Below are 15,352 nucleotides of genomic sequence, written 5' to 3'. Positions count from 1 at the left end.
AAGACTGGGAATTTTGGTCCTAGTAAGGAAAGTAATTGATTGCAGATGGAGAGATCTGGGCAAAATACATATGTTGGCAGTAGCAGCTTTTAGATTCAGGGGTGCAGTGTTTGGGACTGTGCAGTGTGGTTATTCAAGTTTATAAGCACACTTTTATTAGAATGTAAATTTGAATGCCAAAGGCGTAAGCCACACTGCTTTTAACCAAACCAAACAAAACTTTATTTGCCAAGAAGATTTGAAAGAAGGCTTTAAAAACATTCCCCACTATAGTGTGTGCTTTTCTTACTTTCTTGAAATATTTTTTCTCAGAAAATAAAATTGCCTTCTCCTTTATTTTTCAGGCTTCTGTCTGTGCCCTGGAGTGGCATAGTTTAAGTCTTTTGGTCTCAACTGGTGTTATTTCTTGCAGCGCCTTTTATGTAAATACATTGTAGTAGACAAAATACTTCTTTCCCTCTTCTACTCCTCTGTTTCTTTATTTTTCCCTCATGTTTAGAGGGAGAGAAATGATTTGAGGCAGAATGTCTATTTGAATTGGAAACTCCTTAACAGATATTTTGTTCACTCTAGAAGTCATCAATTAGACTTCACTCCAGATTACTAAATCTTCACTTAAAATGCAGGTTTACTTTTTTTTTTTATTTATTTGGAAAGAATAGGAGCTTGGTCTCTTTTACTGATAGTGTCTATGACAAAAGCATGAGAAATGAAAACAGGAATGAGAAAATGTCATCTTTGCAAAGAGGAATGGAAGACAACTGGGTGTAATTACTCTTGGTGCCTTGCTGGCAATATTTAATAAATAGCTTCATCAGTTATTCTCACATAAACTGGCTATCATTTCTTCCTGCATGTTTCAGCTGACAACATTTTACATATTTCCCTGTACTAATGAAAAAGATTGCACAAGGAGAGAGGCAGATTTTGGCAATGCCTAGTGTTGAGTGAATAGAAAGTAAAAAATAAAAATATTGCATTCAACATCTGGATTGGCCTCAGCAGAGTTGAAAGGAGTCCAAAATGTTTCCAAAAAAGCCTTGTGTGCTGAGTACAAATGACATAGAAGTCATACTGGAAGTGAATATTTTAAGGGGAAAGCATTTTTTTGGCATTCATATTTCTTGCATACTTCACCTTTATTTCTTCAGTAGAGTGTTACTTTGAAGTTGTGGGAGATAAGAAATTTTTAGAATTTACCCTCATTTTATTCTCAATGATTAATGTCTAAACACCATTATAGGAGGCAAATAAAATGCTAAAGAATATTAAAGAGCTCTTAAAATAAATTATTCAAGAGACCTACCATGAATTATCCATTGATACAAATATAAATAAATAGCTTTCTATCAGTTGTGTAAGCCATCTGAAACAGCTTGACCAGCTACACAACATGAGATTTGCCATCAGGTATCTAATCTGACATGAAGTAGATTGCCTTCCCTAAATCCAGCTTTGTGCCTGCCTTACTGTGCTGCCCTCTTTCTCAGATGTTGTGTCAGCATTTGTTGTGCCACAACAGTGCAAAATAAGATGTCAGATAAGCAATGTAAGTTTCTCAAAGCCTTTGTTTTAGAACAACAGACTTTTTTTTCTCAGTGTGCACCCTTTTTCATCAGTAAGCAGTAATTTGCAGGATTTAAATGCACTCATCTGGAATATGAGATACATAAAACTTAGGAGGTCTCTTGAAAGAGCAGACTGTTAGGAGGGAGCTGGGCATGGGCAACTGCTCCTACCTGTGTGTTGGAGTCTGGTTCTGATTGACTGGCAGCACAAAAACATCAACAGTTTTCCTTAACTGAGGCTTTCTTGGGGTCAGGAAGTGTAGAGACCTGATAACTTACTAAACTGTGTGTCTGGCCACCACCACCAATGCCAACAAATTAAGCACAGCCCACAGCCAGCAGTAAATCCCAATTTGTTCCCCTTCCCTAGGTGACCGTGAATTAAAATGGTGTGAAACTGGTATGCCTGAGGATGAGGAATGCAAAGCATGTCAGCATGAGTGTTTTCCCACATTTTCCCAACAGAAGCAATTTCCAGCTTCAGTGCTATTTGGGATTTCTGTGTGGAACAAACTTTGAATTAATATAAAACTTCCCAGGTCCTGGGTTTCAGGACCGTTGTAGTGAAATCTGTGTTTTCTCTGACTCGGAGATACTTGAGAGTCTCAGGGAATATGATAATCTCTTTTCTGGGTTTAGGAGAAAGAGAAAAATGAGGTTGACTGAGGTCAAATAAAATGATCAGTCAATATAGGAAGCCCCAAATTCAGGTATTTTGTGATTTGTGGAGAATCTGAAGACCATAATCAACACATACCCAGCCTGACAAAATTAAGTTGTATTTGGCACAGAAATCTAGCAAAGATCAGAATTTGACTGCCCTCCTCCTGGTCTGCTGCAATTGCTTAAACCTCAGGTATTGCTTGTGCTCCCTATGGCCAGGAGAGATTGTCCTCTGAGCTTGTATAGAGGGTGCCTCTAAAGGAAGGTAGGTATTGACTTGGCTTCAAATATGGTCGACACAGGCCATTTCTGGGTGGTGTGTACAGACGAAGCCGAGTTTGCTCTCTCCGTGACTTCTACAGAAGTTGTAGTTTTCCAGAGTCATGACTTCACTTCTTGGTGTGAAGGGACATCCATGGGGGATTTTCTCCATGTTGATTTCTGATGTGTCCCCTGCAGCTGCAGCTTAGCCATTATAGCCCTGCAAAGTCTCACTATTGATTTCCCTCTCTCTGATGGTGTGCACAAACAGTCATTGGATTAATAGTCTGCAGAGGGTTAAATAGAGGGTTAAACTTAAGTATTGTATCTATATCACTGTTTGATTTTTATGTTTTGAGGAGCCTTTTTCATTTTATTTTTCTGACCAAATAAGTCCAATATTTATAATTTATTTTTATTTGGGTCCAGATACTTAAAAGAACAGGCAAAAGCTGAGTGTGACTGTCAGGAGGAATAAGGTAGTAAAAATAAAGTATTTACTTTTTCAGAGTTTTGTTCCTTAAAAGCATTTTTTTTTGTGTAAATGGTGAAAAGGGAGAATGAATATGTATTTCCATATTTACAGCAGTACAGTTAACTATCCAAAATTTTTTATGTGCATATGCATGCATGTGTATAAATATATTTATATACCCATATTTACTACATACTGACTCGTGAACTTTTAATGGTATTGGTTCAGGCTATGTTGAAGTGTGTGCGGGTATGTGTATGTGTGCCCATACTGGGACATATTGAGGAACTGGGAATGTGTTAGTTGTTTTACTCGCCTGAAGCATGACTGACAGCACTGTTGTTTTTGTCACTGGTAGCAAGGTCAGCAGGCTGCATGACCAAATTAAATATACTTTGTGGGAACTGCAACGGTTCACTTTGCAGTGAGCTGTGAGCAGAGCAGGTTTTGCCCAGAATATCCAGGGCCAGAATATTACCCTTTGTCATCAAGTGCTGCTGGCTGTGTCTTCCTCTTCTCCAGCCCTGAAAATGAGAAATAGTAAATACACAGTTCATCTGTTCTGCCTTTCACTTTCCTTCTGTGTACCAAGTAATAAATTGGCTCACTGTGACACAAAGCTGCAGAGCTTGGCTCCCACTGGGATTGCCTATCAGAAGATGTTATCACATGAGAACCTTGCTCTAACATTTGATGGGAACACCTTCAGTAATGGTAAATCTACTGCACTATCTGCACATACACCTGGAGCAGTATCTGGTGTTACCAGGCGTCTTGTCCTGTCCATTCACAAGCCTTCAGGAAGGTTGACTAATTAATGAACTGAAATATCCACTGATTTTGATATGGTGCACTCAATGATTTTCAGTAGAGGTTTAAATACAGTCATCAAGGACAGGGAAAGAAGCTTTTGGAGCTATGTTTGAAACTTGCAAACTTAGTCCTGGGAAAAGAGCTAATTCAATAAGGGCCCAATGCAAACTCTCCTAAATTCAGTTGAAAGGATCCCACACAATTCAGCATGCTTTGGATCTCTGCCTAGTTGCAATGTTTCTTAAATAGCTCCAAACTTACTACAGGGGCTATTTACGATTTATAAATACTGCGATTAAGTTAGTTATCTAAGGCAGCTGGCAAAATTTTAAAGGGTGACCACACATATGGTTCTATTTATAAATAAGAAGTGATTTATTGAACTATATTATTTTTTTTCTTTTAAGAATATCTACTTTATAAAACTCTTTAAAGGAAAAATATCAAGACATTTGTCTTTTTTAACTAAATGAACAACAGAGAAGTGACTTACATCAGATTTTTAGAATTCTAAAAGCAATTATTTGAAATTGCCAAAGAAGGTGCACCTGAGTAGTAAGCAATAACATTTAATTACATCTGTTACACATATATGTTGGACATTCATTTTCTAAAATGCCTTTTTATAAAGAAGCTCTGATTGTAATTACTTCAAAAATAGGTTGTAACTTGAAGCTTTAAATGAGTATTTAAACAAGCAATAAAGTGAAGGCACGATGAATGCTTTATTTTCTAATCTGGAAACAGATCTACAAAAACCTCTTCAATAACAGGCATAGAGCTGGCTACCACCAGTGACTATACAGTATAGCAGCAAATTTTGGGTAAACATGGGGAGAAAGCTTGCTGAAGTCTCTTCTTGCATGGATTTCCTTCCCAGTTTAGTGGCAGCTGTCCGGACCTCTTGCAGTTCTTCTGTATGTGCAAAGCTTGGATGCACACTTTTGACATGAACTCAGTCATTTCCTTTCCAGAAGCAACTTCGCTGAATTTCCTCATTATGAGAGCACTGAGCTAACAGCATCAGTAATTGCCATCAATCATTTCAGACACCGTCATCAGAAAGAATTGTCCATCAATGTTGCTTGCATGAATTGATTTTCTTCTTCCTTTGAGCTTCTTCTTGTTAGGAGAGTTGTGAAGTTTAGCATGTACTTGTGAAATACCTTACAATTAATGGCTTAAAAGGGTTCTTTGAAATTGCATAGACATAAAGTGTTTTTTCTACTAAACATTATTTTACTGTGCTCCAGAAGTCTCTAGACTGCTGTATGTATATTAACCAAACGAAGTGAATATAGCAGGCAGGTGCCTTGGGACAACCAGTTTTGCTTTTACATAGATAAATATTTATACACAATTTATTTCAAACTTGGAAGCCTTAACCAATCAAACTTACAAAGATTCATGAACTAATTACAAATATTTTATTTCTGCATATTTTGGGATGATGGGTATAATAGTCACATGTTAATTTGGGTTACAGGAGACTGCATTTTGAAACCAGTAAATAATAGGTAGTACTGAGCAATCTCTGCAGAGCACAGAGCTTGCTGAGAAAGCTGTCACGTATTTGCCGCGATGCTCAGAACCCTAGCATAACCAAATGAAAAGGAAATGTAGGCAGGTCCATAAAACTAAATAGGAACTCAACGAATTGCCACTTAAAAGCTTGGTGGCCACTGACTGCAATAAAAGGCTTAATTTTTAAATTTTTTTTTCCAAATGAAGTTTGTGCGTGAATGAAAGTGAAACTCCATGTAGGTTGTGTACTCAGCCCTTAGTTGCACATGCAAGTTGTCACTAGGACATGGATTGGTTTGGTTAGATCAGCAACATGGTTGAGTTTAGCAACGAGCTTGGAGATGAGACAAATTGACATGGAGTGTAAGGAAAGTTTCCACAGCTGCAGTACCACCCCTTTAAACAGGGTGCACTTCTGCTTTGGCACCTTTGGCTAAGTTTGCTTGACCACAGAAATGCTCAATAAAAATAAGGTTATTGGGTGGGATTTATAAACCTTGGTCTCCACTGCCCTTGAGTGGCAATGTCAAACTCATTATGAATAGTGCAGTTTTCAAATAATCTCCAGTTTGCCGGTCTGGTTAGATGTATTGCTACATATGGAGGGCTTTCCCCCCAAAAATACATGTAAAAACCTTATTAAAAAAATAAAAGTGATTCCACGAATATTTGGTTACCATGGTTATGAAAACAAATTGGGTTTTTGCAGGTGCAAACAGCCTATTAGTGACCTAACTGATCACTTCATGCAGTTATTTCCACGCAAATCTGCGGCAATTGCATGGAAAAAATTGTGCTCGGTGTGGTGCCCGCATCTTGGTGATTCCAATCTTGAGGCATCAGGAAAAGCCAAAAGTTCAGTAGGTTTCAGAAAAACCTTAGACACTGTTATATTTTAAGGGGTTTATTCCCAGTGATGTAAAGAAAAATGCGAACAACAAGTTACAATACCTGTGCAAGTCCTTTCACCCAGTGGGAGCGATATTACTGTGTTACTGTGATGGTGAAAGAAACTATTTTTGCGAGCAAGCTATCCCATGGCTGACCGGTAAAGGTTTAGCCAGATCATCCTAGGTCCATTCTTAGAGAATGAAGTACAGAATAAGTAGGTTTGTGGCTTAGAACACTTAGCTCTTGCACTTCTTGAGAGAAATTATTATAGTTTGTGTCTAACTAAACTGATGCTGATATTGTTTGATCTTTTAAAAGTAACACACTGTTTTCTTCCTCTGTTTCTTTTTTTGTGGTATGGATGCATTTGAAAATATTAGACAACCATTTTATGAAATATCTTTCAGCAAATGTGTCTTGTTTAATAGATATATTTTAACTTTTCTGTGGCAAATCATTAGCATATGAAGTTCATATACAGGAACTACTTTGCCATTACCTGTTGTGTAAGTCTTGACTTCAAGTTGTGCATGTGATCCTCAATAACAGTGAATTGACTAAGGCAAATATGGTTTTTATAAATGATCCATAAACAGTCTCTGGTTAACTCTTGAAATGTGGAAAGACTAGGTTTCTCAATATTTGATGAACAAGTTTGAGTTTTAATTTAGGCTTTTAGGGCAAATCCTACCCCATTGTGTACCTGCCTAATCCCTGGTACATGTCTGTGGTAGTTTATGGCTTCTCATTTTTGATGATATTGGCAATAGATCCCAATGAAAAGTTCACAAGGAACAGTGAAAACCTTATACTTGACTCCACCTGATTTTTCTCTGTTCTTTGTTCCCATTCCTTGTGCACAACTGATGGCAAACCAACAGTCTTTGGCACTGACGCTGTCTCCAGAAAGAAATGGATTCCCTTTTCCCCAGAAGGGAAAAGTCCCAGTTAGGAATAATCAGCTGTCCAAATATAAAGTGGGAATAACTGGTTGGGCAGCAGTTTTCTATGAAAGGCTGTGAGGAGTGTCATATCTGAATATGAGCCTACCAAACAAGGCAGTCCTTGCACTGTTCTCATTAAACAGATCTATGGTGTGCAGCCAGTATGAAATTATCCTCCTTGGCATTGCTGAGGCTTCAAATAGAGCACAGTCTCCACACCTGAACTTTAAGAAAGGCATGGACTAGCAAGAGAACCTGGAAGAGGGCAAGCACAATGATCAGAGAGCTACAAAACGTGACTGTGAGGAGGTTTTGGTAAATTGGCTTTTTTCAGTCTATTAAATTTTTGAGGACTGAGGAGGGACATAGTATAGTAATTGCAAATAAATGAAAGCTGTGGAAGACAACTGTGCTTTCTGTCCATGATGGGTAAGACAGAAGAAATAGGTGAGGCAACTATGAAAACCTTGTAATAATAAGGAGAGCAAAGAGCTAAAATGGGTTATTCACAGGTGTTATGGCATTTCAGTTGGTGTATATATTACATAGACCTTTTAAAGAAATGACATGGATATAGCTGGTTTTGTTCGAGGTGCAGCAAAAGGAACAGCTTTACTGCTCATTTCCACTCCTGTAATTCTTTGATTTACCAATAGGTTGGTATGTATTGCTCTGTCAACTTAATATTGTTTTCAAGATGGATTGAATCATGCTTTCAGTAAGAATGTTAATTAGACACGTCTGGTAGTTTTACCATATGAAAATGCACCCTAACTACCTGGATAAATGTATCAAAGATGGGAATAGGAAAGCTGATTTTTTCATTTGTTTCTTTTTCTCATTTTTTTTCTGTAATGCTGATGAGTCTATTGGCTGATTATAACTAGAAACATCTTGCTTGCATTTTAACCATTAATAATAGCATTGCAACAGTATGGTTATGCTCCTGCCTATGTGCAAGTCAGATTGACCATCAACCTCTTGCAAAATTGGATGACTATTTTGAATGAATTTGAAAGCCACAGACAATGTGTTTAGCTGCATTTTGTTCTTTTGCCTATTCCCAGTGTAAAGCCAGCATCACAGGACTTGGTCAGTCTCAGTGATTTCTCCTTCTGTCTGAGCCACTCATCTTCAGCTCTCAAGATCCAGCCCATTCACCACTTAAGCTGTCAGAGCGATTGTCTGTATCTGAAGGAGGAAGGATGGTGCACTTGGAAGACTCTGGACAGGTTGTCTCCAAGTCCACCTTTAGGGATATCAGTTTTGTATTTGTAGCATTTGGGCTTCCTCAGTACTGTTTCCAGGAGTGAGAAAATGCAGTCTGAATAAAACCCACACAGTTGAAGGAAGAAGGCTTGGTTATTTGAGCTACTGCTACAGACAGACCCCCTTTAGTGTTTCTTTATAGCAAGGTGTGAAGATGCCTTCTACTCTGCATGCATTCTTTTGTCTTGTTAACTGGAAGGAGCTATAGGGAAAACTGGAGTTTCAGGCTATCTTTTATGCTCAGTGGTGATGACAATGATTTCAATGAACTGCTTAGAAAATTAGTAGTGTTTTCTTCACATAAATAATTCCCAGCAACTGAAAAGCACTGATCCACACTTTTCCTTGACATGTGTAGGTGAACATTCCAGAGGGAATAACAGCATATAATTTCCTCTTACTCATGGAGGCTGATTAAGTGGAGGGGTGAGTGATCATTCCTAAACAGCAAAAACCCCAGGACTGTGGGGATCTGTTAATCCATTGCTTTTCCTATTTCCCATGTTGCCCTTGTTCCCTTGGCCTTGGCCACTGCCTCGGTTTCTCCCTATTTGCTCCTGTACCCCAACCCTGCCCAGGGACTGCCCCTGGGCCCCTGACAAAACCATCCCGCACTTGGAGCATGCTGTCTTTCCACCTCTGAACATCGCGGGGACAAGATGTGATTAAAGCCATCTCAAACCCTCATGAGAGACCCTTCTCTGCCTTCTTTACCACCACTGCATTGTAACGCTGCTGGCTGCTGGAGCCAGATCGCGGGGCTGTCCGAAATGGACTCCGGGATGCAACTGCTCGCACGGCCCTAGGAAACCCTTGCTGAGCTCTCAGGGAGCAGCAGCCTGCTAGGCAGAGTCCAGCGGTTGCAACACAGGACCTATAATAATTAACATAGCCTTTGTATATTTATCATTTCACTCTACTAGCTTCTGCAACAAGCAGACAGGATTCTACGCCTGTGCCTTCCTGCTTCATATGCTGAAAGCCTTCTATGTGACAAGTAAAGTCCTTCTGGGGCAAATGAGTCAGATGGTCAGTTTTTTCCAAAGAGACAGACTTGGCAGGTCTTTACTTGGTGCCTCAAGGCAGGAAGCTAGAAGAAGATACTCAGCATTGTGAGTGTACACAGTGGGATAAATTTTTTTTTTAGAAAAAGCTGCTCTCTGATGCATCACTATTTTACAATAAGGGTCTTTATTTCAGATTTCTTAACTTTAGTGTACTTGGGTTGTCAAAAGAGCATTTTAAAAACACCAGTAACTACCACTAATTCCACAATGAGTTATTATTCTAGTAGGTGTCTGGAGCTTTCTCTAATTGGTCTTAGCACTCTGACAGGGAGAGCACACAGGTCTGCTTTTGATTTGAATTGGAACTGAACGCTTGTATCAGTGAAAGCATTTGACAAGTACAGCTGTCCTATTTGGGATTAGAAAACTGTTATGTGACAACAGTAAAAGTATAATTCAGGGAGTGACTTTTTTTTTCTGACAGCGTATGATTAGAATTCATAGAAGAATAAAAACAATATCTTGAACCTTAAAGTTAGTCTATTCACTTCAGTGAAGAGCTTATTTCTCAAATGCCCCTTCTGACTGTCTGCCAATTAAAAACTCAAGCAAACCATATAGGACTTGCCTATTATTTCCTTGATCACACAGTTTTCTTGCAGACAGGTATAAATTTATGGCAGCAAACCTTAAGCAAAAGCACAAAGAAATTTGAGGAAATGTGAGTTCAAAAACTGTTCTGATATCTCTGAAACATTTTGACAGTTTAGAAATGGTTTGTTTTCAAGTATTAATAGCGGAAGTTCAGGAAATTAAATGCTGAATTAGTAAAATAGCAAGACATGATGTCTGACTGTCTAGGGACAAATGGTCATATCCAAACCGAATTACCTCTGTGCAGTAAAATAAATGGTATCACTGCCATTTCCTTGATTGTGTCCTGTTGTCATGGTCTGGCTGTCCCCTTATGATTTAATTTTGCTAATTTTCAAAGAAGGAAATAATTTGGGTATGTCTAACGTATAACTGCAAAAGCTTCCCAGTTAATTTCTGATTCGTACTTGGGAATTTATTGTGAGAGTTTGGGGTGATCTGAGCAAAAAAGAATGCCAGGGACTGTTTTCACCACTTGGCATAGGGAATGAGGTCAGTGAGCCTGAGCTTTGCAAAGTATTTCCTGCTATAGGGAAAGCTTGAGACTTGGGTTGGTCTAAGCTAAGTTCAGTGGGGAAACAGTGGGGAAAAGAGGTTCCAGCCACCTGAATGAACAGGTAGTTATTCACTCCAGCCTACTTCAAGGTTCTTCATGTTCTGGTTATTCTCACTGCAGCAGCTACTTGAGTGTGGATCCTTCTGGACTTCACTTTCCATAGCAGGCTCGGTATTTGATGTGGTTACTTGCTAGAGTGGTATGCTAGAGTGCAATGGGTGTGCTAAGGTAGAGGAGAGGTATTGGCAAGATTTTATCAAAGGTAAGGTGTTGTCAAAATGTTTCAGAGATGTCAGAATAGTTTTTGAATTCATGTTTCCTCCATGTCTCCCCTATTGCAGGATAACAATAGTGCTGTGAAGAGCTCTCACTGAGACTAGGCTGCATAGACAATAAGAAGAAATGTCCTCTCATTTTGTTTGAACTCACAATAATCACACTATCTTTGGGCATATATGGTGGTAGCCACAAAGATAAACAGGACAGTTTTTCCTTTCAGGGATCTTTCTAATTTTGGAAGTGCAGCCAGTCCCTAATGAATAACGACTTGAATTGGTCTCAGGATGAACCTCATGACTGAGGCTGACTCAGCAAACACAACAAACTAAATACCCTGACAAAAGCTTAAATACTGGAGAATGACTGGGTGCCCATGGTGTCCTGTACCCCACTAATGCGCTCCCTCTCTGTTTACCTGGGGAAACATCATGAGACAGGTTAGCCTTCCTTCCAGCATGTTCCCAGCTCACGCATAACTGTGTCTGCCACAAGTTTCCCGTGTGACACTGAGTTTGTCACGTGGTACATCTGCACTCATCCTGACTCGGGTGCTGTGTCATAACGATGAAGTAGTATAATTTCTGAGGTGAGTTGCTATCTCTTCAGGGAGCTGTGCTTTGTGGGCTTTCTGGGCAGACCAGGTCATCTGGAACCAGTCTGGAATTTTTGTTGTACTTTGTAATGTACAATATTAGCATATCCTTGATTGCTATGTCTCATTTGTCTGTTTTAAAATAGGACTAATAATACTTAATTTCTTTTATTCATTGATTTTATTATCTATTTAGATATTAAGCTTTACAGGAGAACCTGGCCTTTTTTTTGTATCTGTATAGAAATGCAGTTTCTATCATTACATAAGCCAGCAATATAATACAATTATTAACACCATTATGATGACTCTGACTGGTTTTAAGGGATGGTGGGTCATTATTAGGAAGTTGTGGATTGCCTCAGATAGGTAAATGATTTTGCAGCAAATTTTACTCCCTGCAAATATTAGGTTATTCTATTTTTCTTTCAGGCAAAAATTAAAGTTTTAAGTGCTTACTGTCCCTCAACTTTCTTTCCCTAATCCCTTCCTTCCTCCCTCCCCTCTTGCCTCCCTTTCTCATCCTTCCCTCCTTCCCTCCAGGGTGAGATTAGACTAGCTTTTCCTAATTTGTGGATTTCCAAAATCTCCAGGGAGGTGAGGATTCCAGAGGAAGCTTCTTGTTGCTATATGGCATTTGTGAAAATATACTTCTTGGGCACCACTCATGGTCCTCTTTGGAGTATGATGTTGATCTCTAGGAGTCCATGGATCAAAAGCTGAAAAACATTCACAGTTATCACAAACACTGATGATTGGAATGTCTGTATTTTTTGGTGAAAACACCTCTCAAACTTTGTGAAGGTTTGTCTCTGTGTGTGTACGTATAAGTGTATTTCTGAGATTTGTGAACTCATACTTTTCCTTCACAAAAATTGCAGGATCTTTATGGTATTGTTGGCCTATGTTACACCAGGTGCATCTTGATATCATTGCTTTAGATGTTCACTGGATAATAAATAAGAAATTGAAAGTTCTTATTCAAGAACTCCTTGTGGCTCAGACTTTTAACCCTAGTCCCTGGATTCAGAGCATAATTACTGTCATTATAAGACAGGTGAAAGCAATCTATGAAAACTTTTCTGAGGGATGAGTGGGAACAGAAATAAAAACTCTTTCCTTACTAGCAGTTCTGGGCATCCCATGATGTCATCTTTATCTACTCAACCATTAGGTGGGAGGGATGGGATGAGATTTGACTGAGTGGCAGTGCTAACCTCATTATCTTCCAACACTATGTCATGTTTTTCTGGTCACTTATCAAATGTATCCACTGTTGAAGAAATGTATTCAAATGTCATTGGAAAAAGTCTGGAACAATTCTGCCAGACTGGTGTTTTCTCCTCATCTGTTTTGTTAGCATAAATCTAATGGAAGTACAGTGCATAGCTAAGATGTCCATTTGAAGAACTCCCATACAAATGTGCAACATAAATTACTTCCGTGGAATTTCTTTGTTGAGTGATTGAGTTGTTGTTAAACTTTTTTTCATGGAATCACAAAATTATCTAGGTTGGAAAAGACCTCTAAGATCACTCAATAGTCCAGCTGTTAATCCCGCACTCCAAGTCCACTACTGAACCATATCTGTAAGGACCACATCTATGTGTCTTTTAAATAACTCCAGGGAGGGAGTTATTTAATCTACTTCCCTTGGGATCCTGTTCCAATGCTTATCAACACTTTCTGTGAAAAAATTTTTCTTATAACAGACTTCCACCAGGATATCTGCCTTGATGGTCTTCCTCCAGATTCTTTACCCACAGACACTCATCCTATTGTCACCATCGTTAAGCTCTAGACAATCAAAACTCTCCCTAACATACAGGGCTACTCCATCGCCTCTTCTTCCTTGCCTACTCTTCTGAAGAGTTTAGCCATCCACTGCAGCACTCCAGTCATGAAAGCCAACCCACCATGTTTCCATGATGGCAACTATGTCATAGTTGTCCTAGTGTGCAATGACTTCCAGCTCTTGCTTATTGCCCACGCTGTGTGCATTGTTGTAGATGCCTTTCAGTTGGGCTATTGCTTCCAGTACCTTTTTGAGGGAAAACCCCTAATTTCTACATGACCCTTCTTGGTCACTTCTCTGGTTCTTAACACATCAATAACCCTTGTGTCTTTGCAGTGTATGCGCCTCCATCCCTTACCTCCATTGAGGTCAGACTGAAGGACCTTGATAGCACAAACTAGTCCCTCAAACACTGGCATGCTGACCCCAGGCTTATCTCTAGTGAGCCTGGTTTTATCCTGTTCCCCCTCCAAATCTAGTTTCAAGCCCTTTCAATGAGTCTTGCCAACTCCTGAATGAGAAGCATTGTTTAATATATTTAATTTCTCTCTCTTTTGTTAGCACAGGAGAGTCAGGGGGATGGCTGCTTTGTCTGACCTCCTCTCCATGGAAATAGTTACTATAATGGGTTTAATTAACTATGTGGTATTGACGTAATTAGTTATCCCAGTGATTATACTTCTTTAATAAAAGCACTTCATTTGGGATGCATTTCTCTTCTGCATGTGCAGAGACCTACACCTATATTTCATAACTGTCTAGACATCAGAACTCTGTGCATATTTTAGCATCAGACCTTGAGAGAGAGGTTATCTTGCATGGCTTAAGATAATTGGGAAGAAATTATTTTGCCCCCTGGTTTCAGACTCACTTGCCTACTGAGAGTAATGGAGATGGGAGGAGGGACAGTAGCTCACTTTGAGGAAACCAAAATGGGGAGAGGGGAAGTGCTGGGTTTGGAAACTGCATGCCCAGGCACTGGCTCTTTCTAACTTTTCAAGCTCAGAGTCAGTAACAATAAAGGGAATGGAGAAAGTTTAACTTGTAGGCGAAGTAAACGCTGTATATCTGGTTTATTTATATGTATTTATGTACACAGATCTATTACTGTAGGTGTTTATGACACAAACCTACATCCATTGTGTTATATTTGCATACGCCATGCCTCAGTAACTCAGTATTGTTGTCACACAGCCAAATCAACAATAAGAAATGAATTTTAGTTTTCAGTTTGGTTTTGCCTTTTGTTGGCGCTTTTTTTTTTTCCTGGGAAGTCACTGTTCTTTGTGTTTCATCCCTCTGGCTAATCTTGAAGAGCAATGCTACAAGGAGGAGAGATTACCATACGAAAATGTCATTTTGTATCATATGAATACTGAAAGAAAAAAACAACAACCCAAAGGTAAAAGGTCTAAGGGAGGAGATTAATTCACTGTTCATGAATCAATCTGCCACAAACCACTATGAGTGAACTTCTTTAGCTTACATCTCAGTTCATAGCTGGGGGGAGGGATTCCTATCTGATAAAATATACTCAAAGATTAATGCATTCTGCACACAGCCTACTTCATAGGTAGGAGGTGTTATTCCTGTTGCTGTTGCTGTGTTTTATCTAACGTTTAAAAAGTTTTTTTCCTCTCTCTCTCCCTATCTGCTCTTCTTCATCTCTTTAGTTTACAGAACTGTGCTGCAATCCCTTCAGTCTTTCTTTCTTTCCCTGTTGAGAGAGACAGACTGAATTCACTGCAGGCATTTGAATGCTTCATGCAGCACAGGAGTGAACTCTGTGGGTCATTTTAACAGCCAAATACATAAACAAGTTCTCAAGAAATGGGGAAAGCCAAGCAAATGGGGAAGAACTGGTAGAGAGACCTGCAAACACGGCTTGTTCTCTAATCATAAGGAATGCTCCACTGAAGCCTCTATCCCTCATTAAATCAATAAAGTCATGTGTCCTTTATTTTAATCCTGTATTCAAGAACCAGGGATAGAGACTGAGGCTTTTCATTTCATTGTTTCTAAAAAATCACTGAGATGATATTGACAAAGGTTGATTCTTTT

This window comes from Corvus kubaryi, unplaced genomic scaffold (genome assembly GCF_017639235.1).
Source record: "Corvus kubaryi isolate FWS band 111438036 unplaced genomic scaffold, C.kubaryi_AGA036_p1.0 split3-73, whole genome shotgun sequence".
Classification (NCBI taxonomy): Eukaryota; Metazoa; Chordata; class Aves; order Passeriformes; family Corvidae; genus Corvus; species Corvus kubaryi.
The sequence above is the reverse complement of the archived record's forward strand: the minus strand, read 5'-3'. Positions refer to the sequence as shown.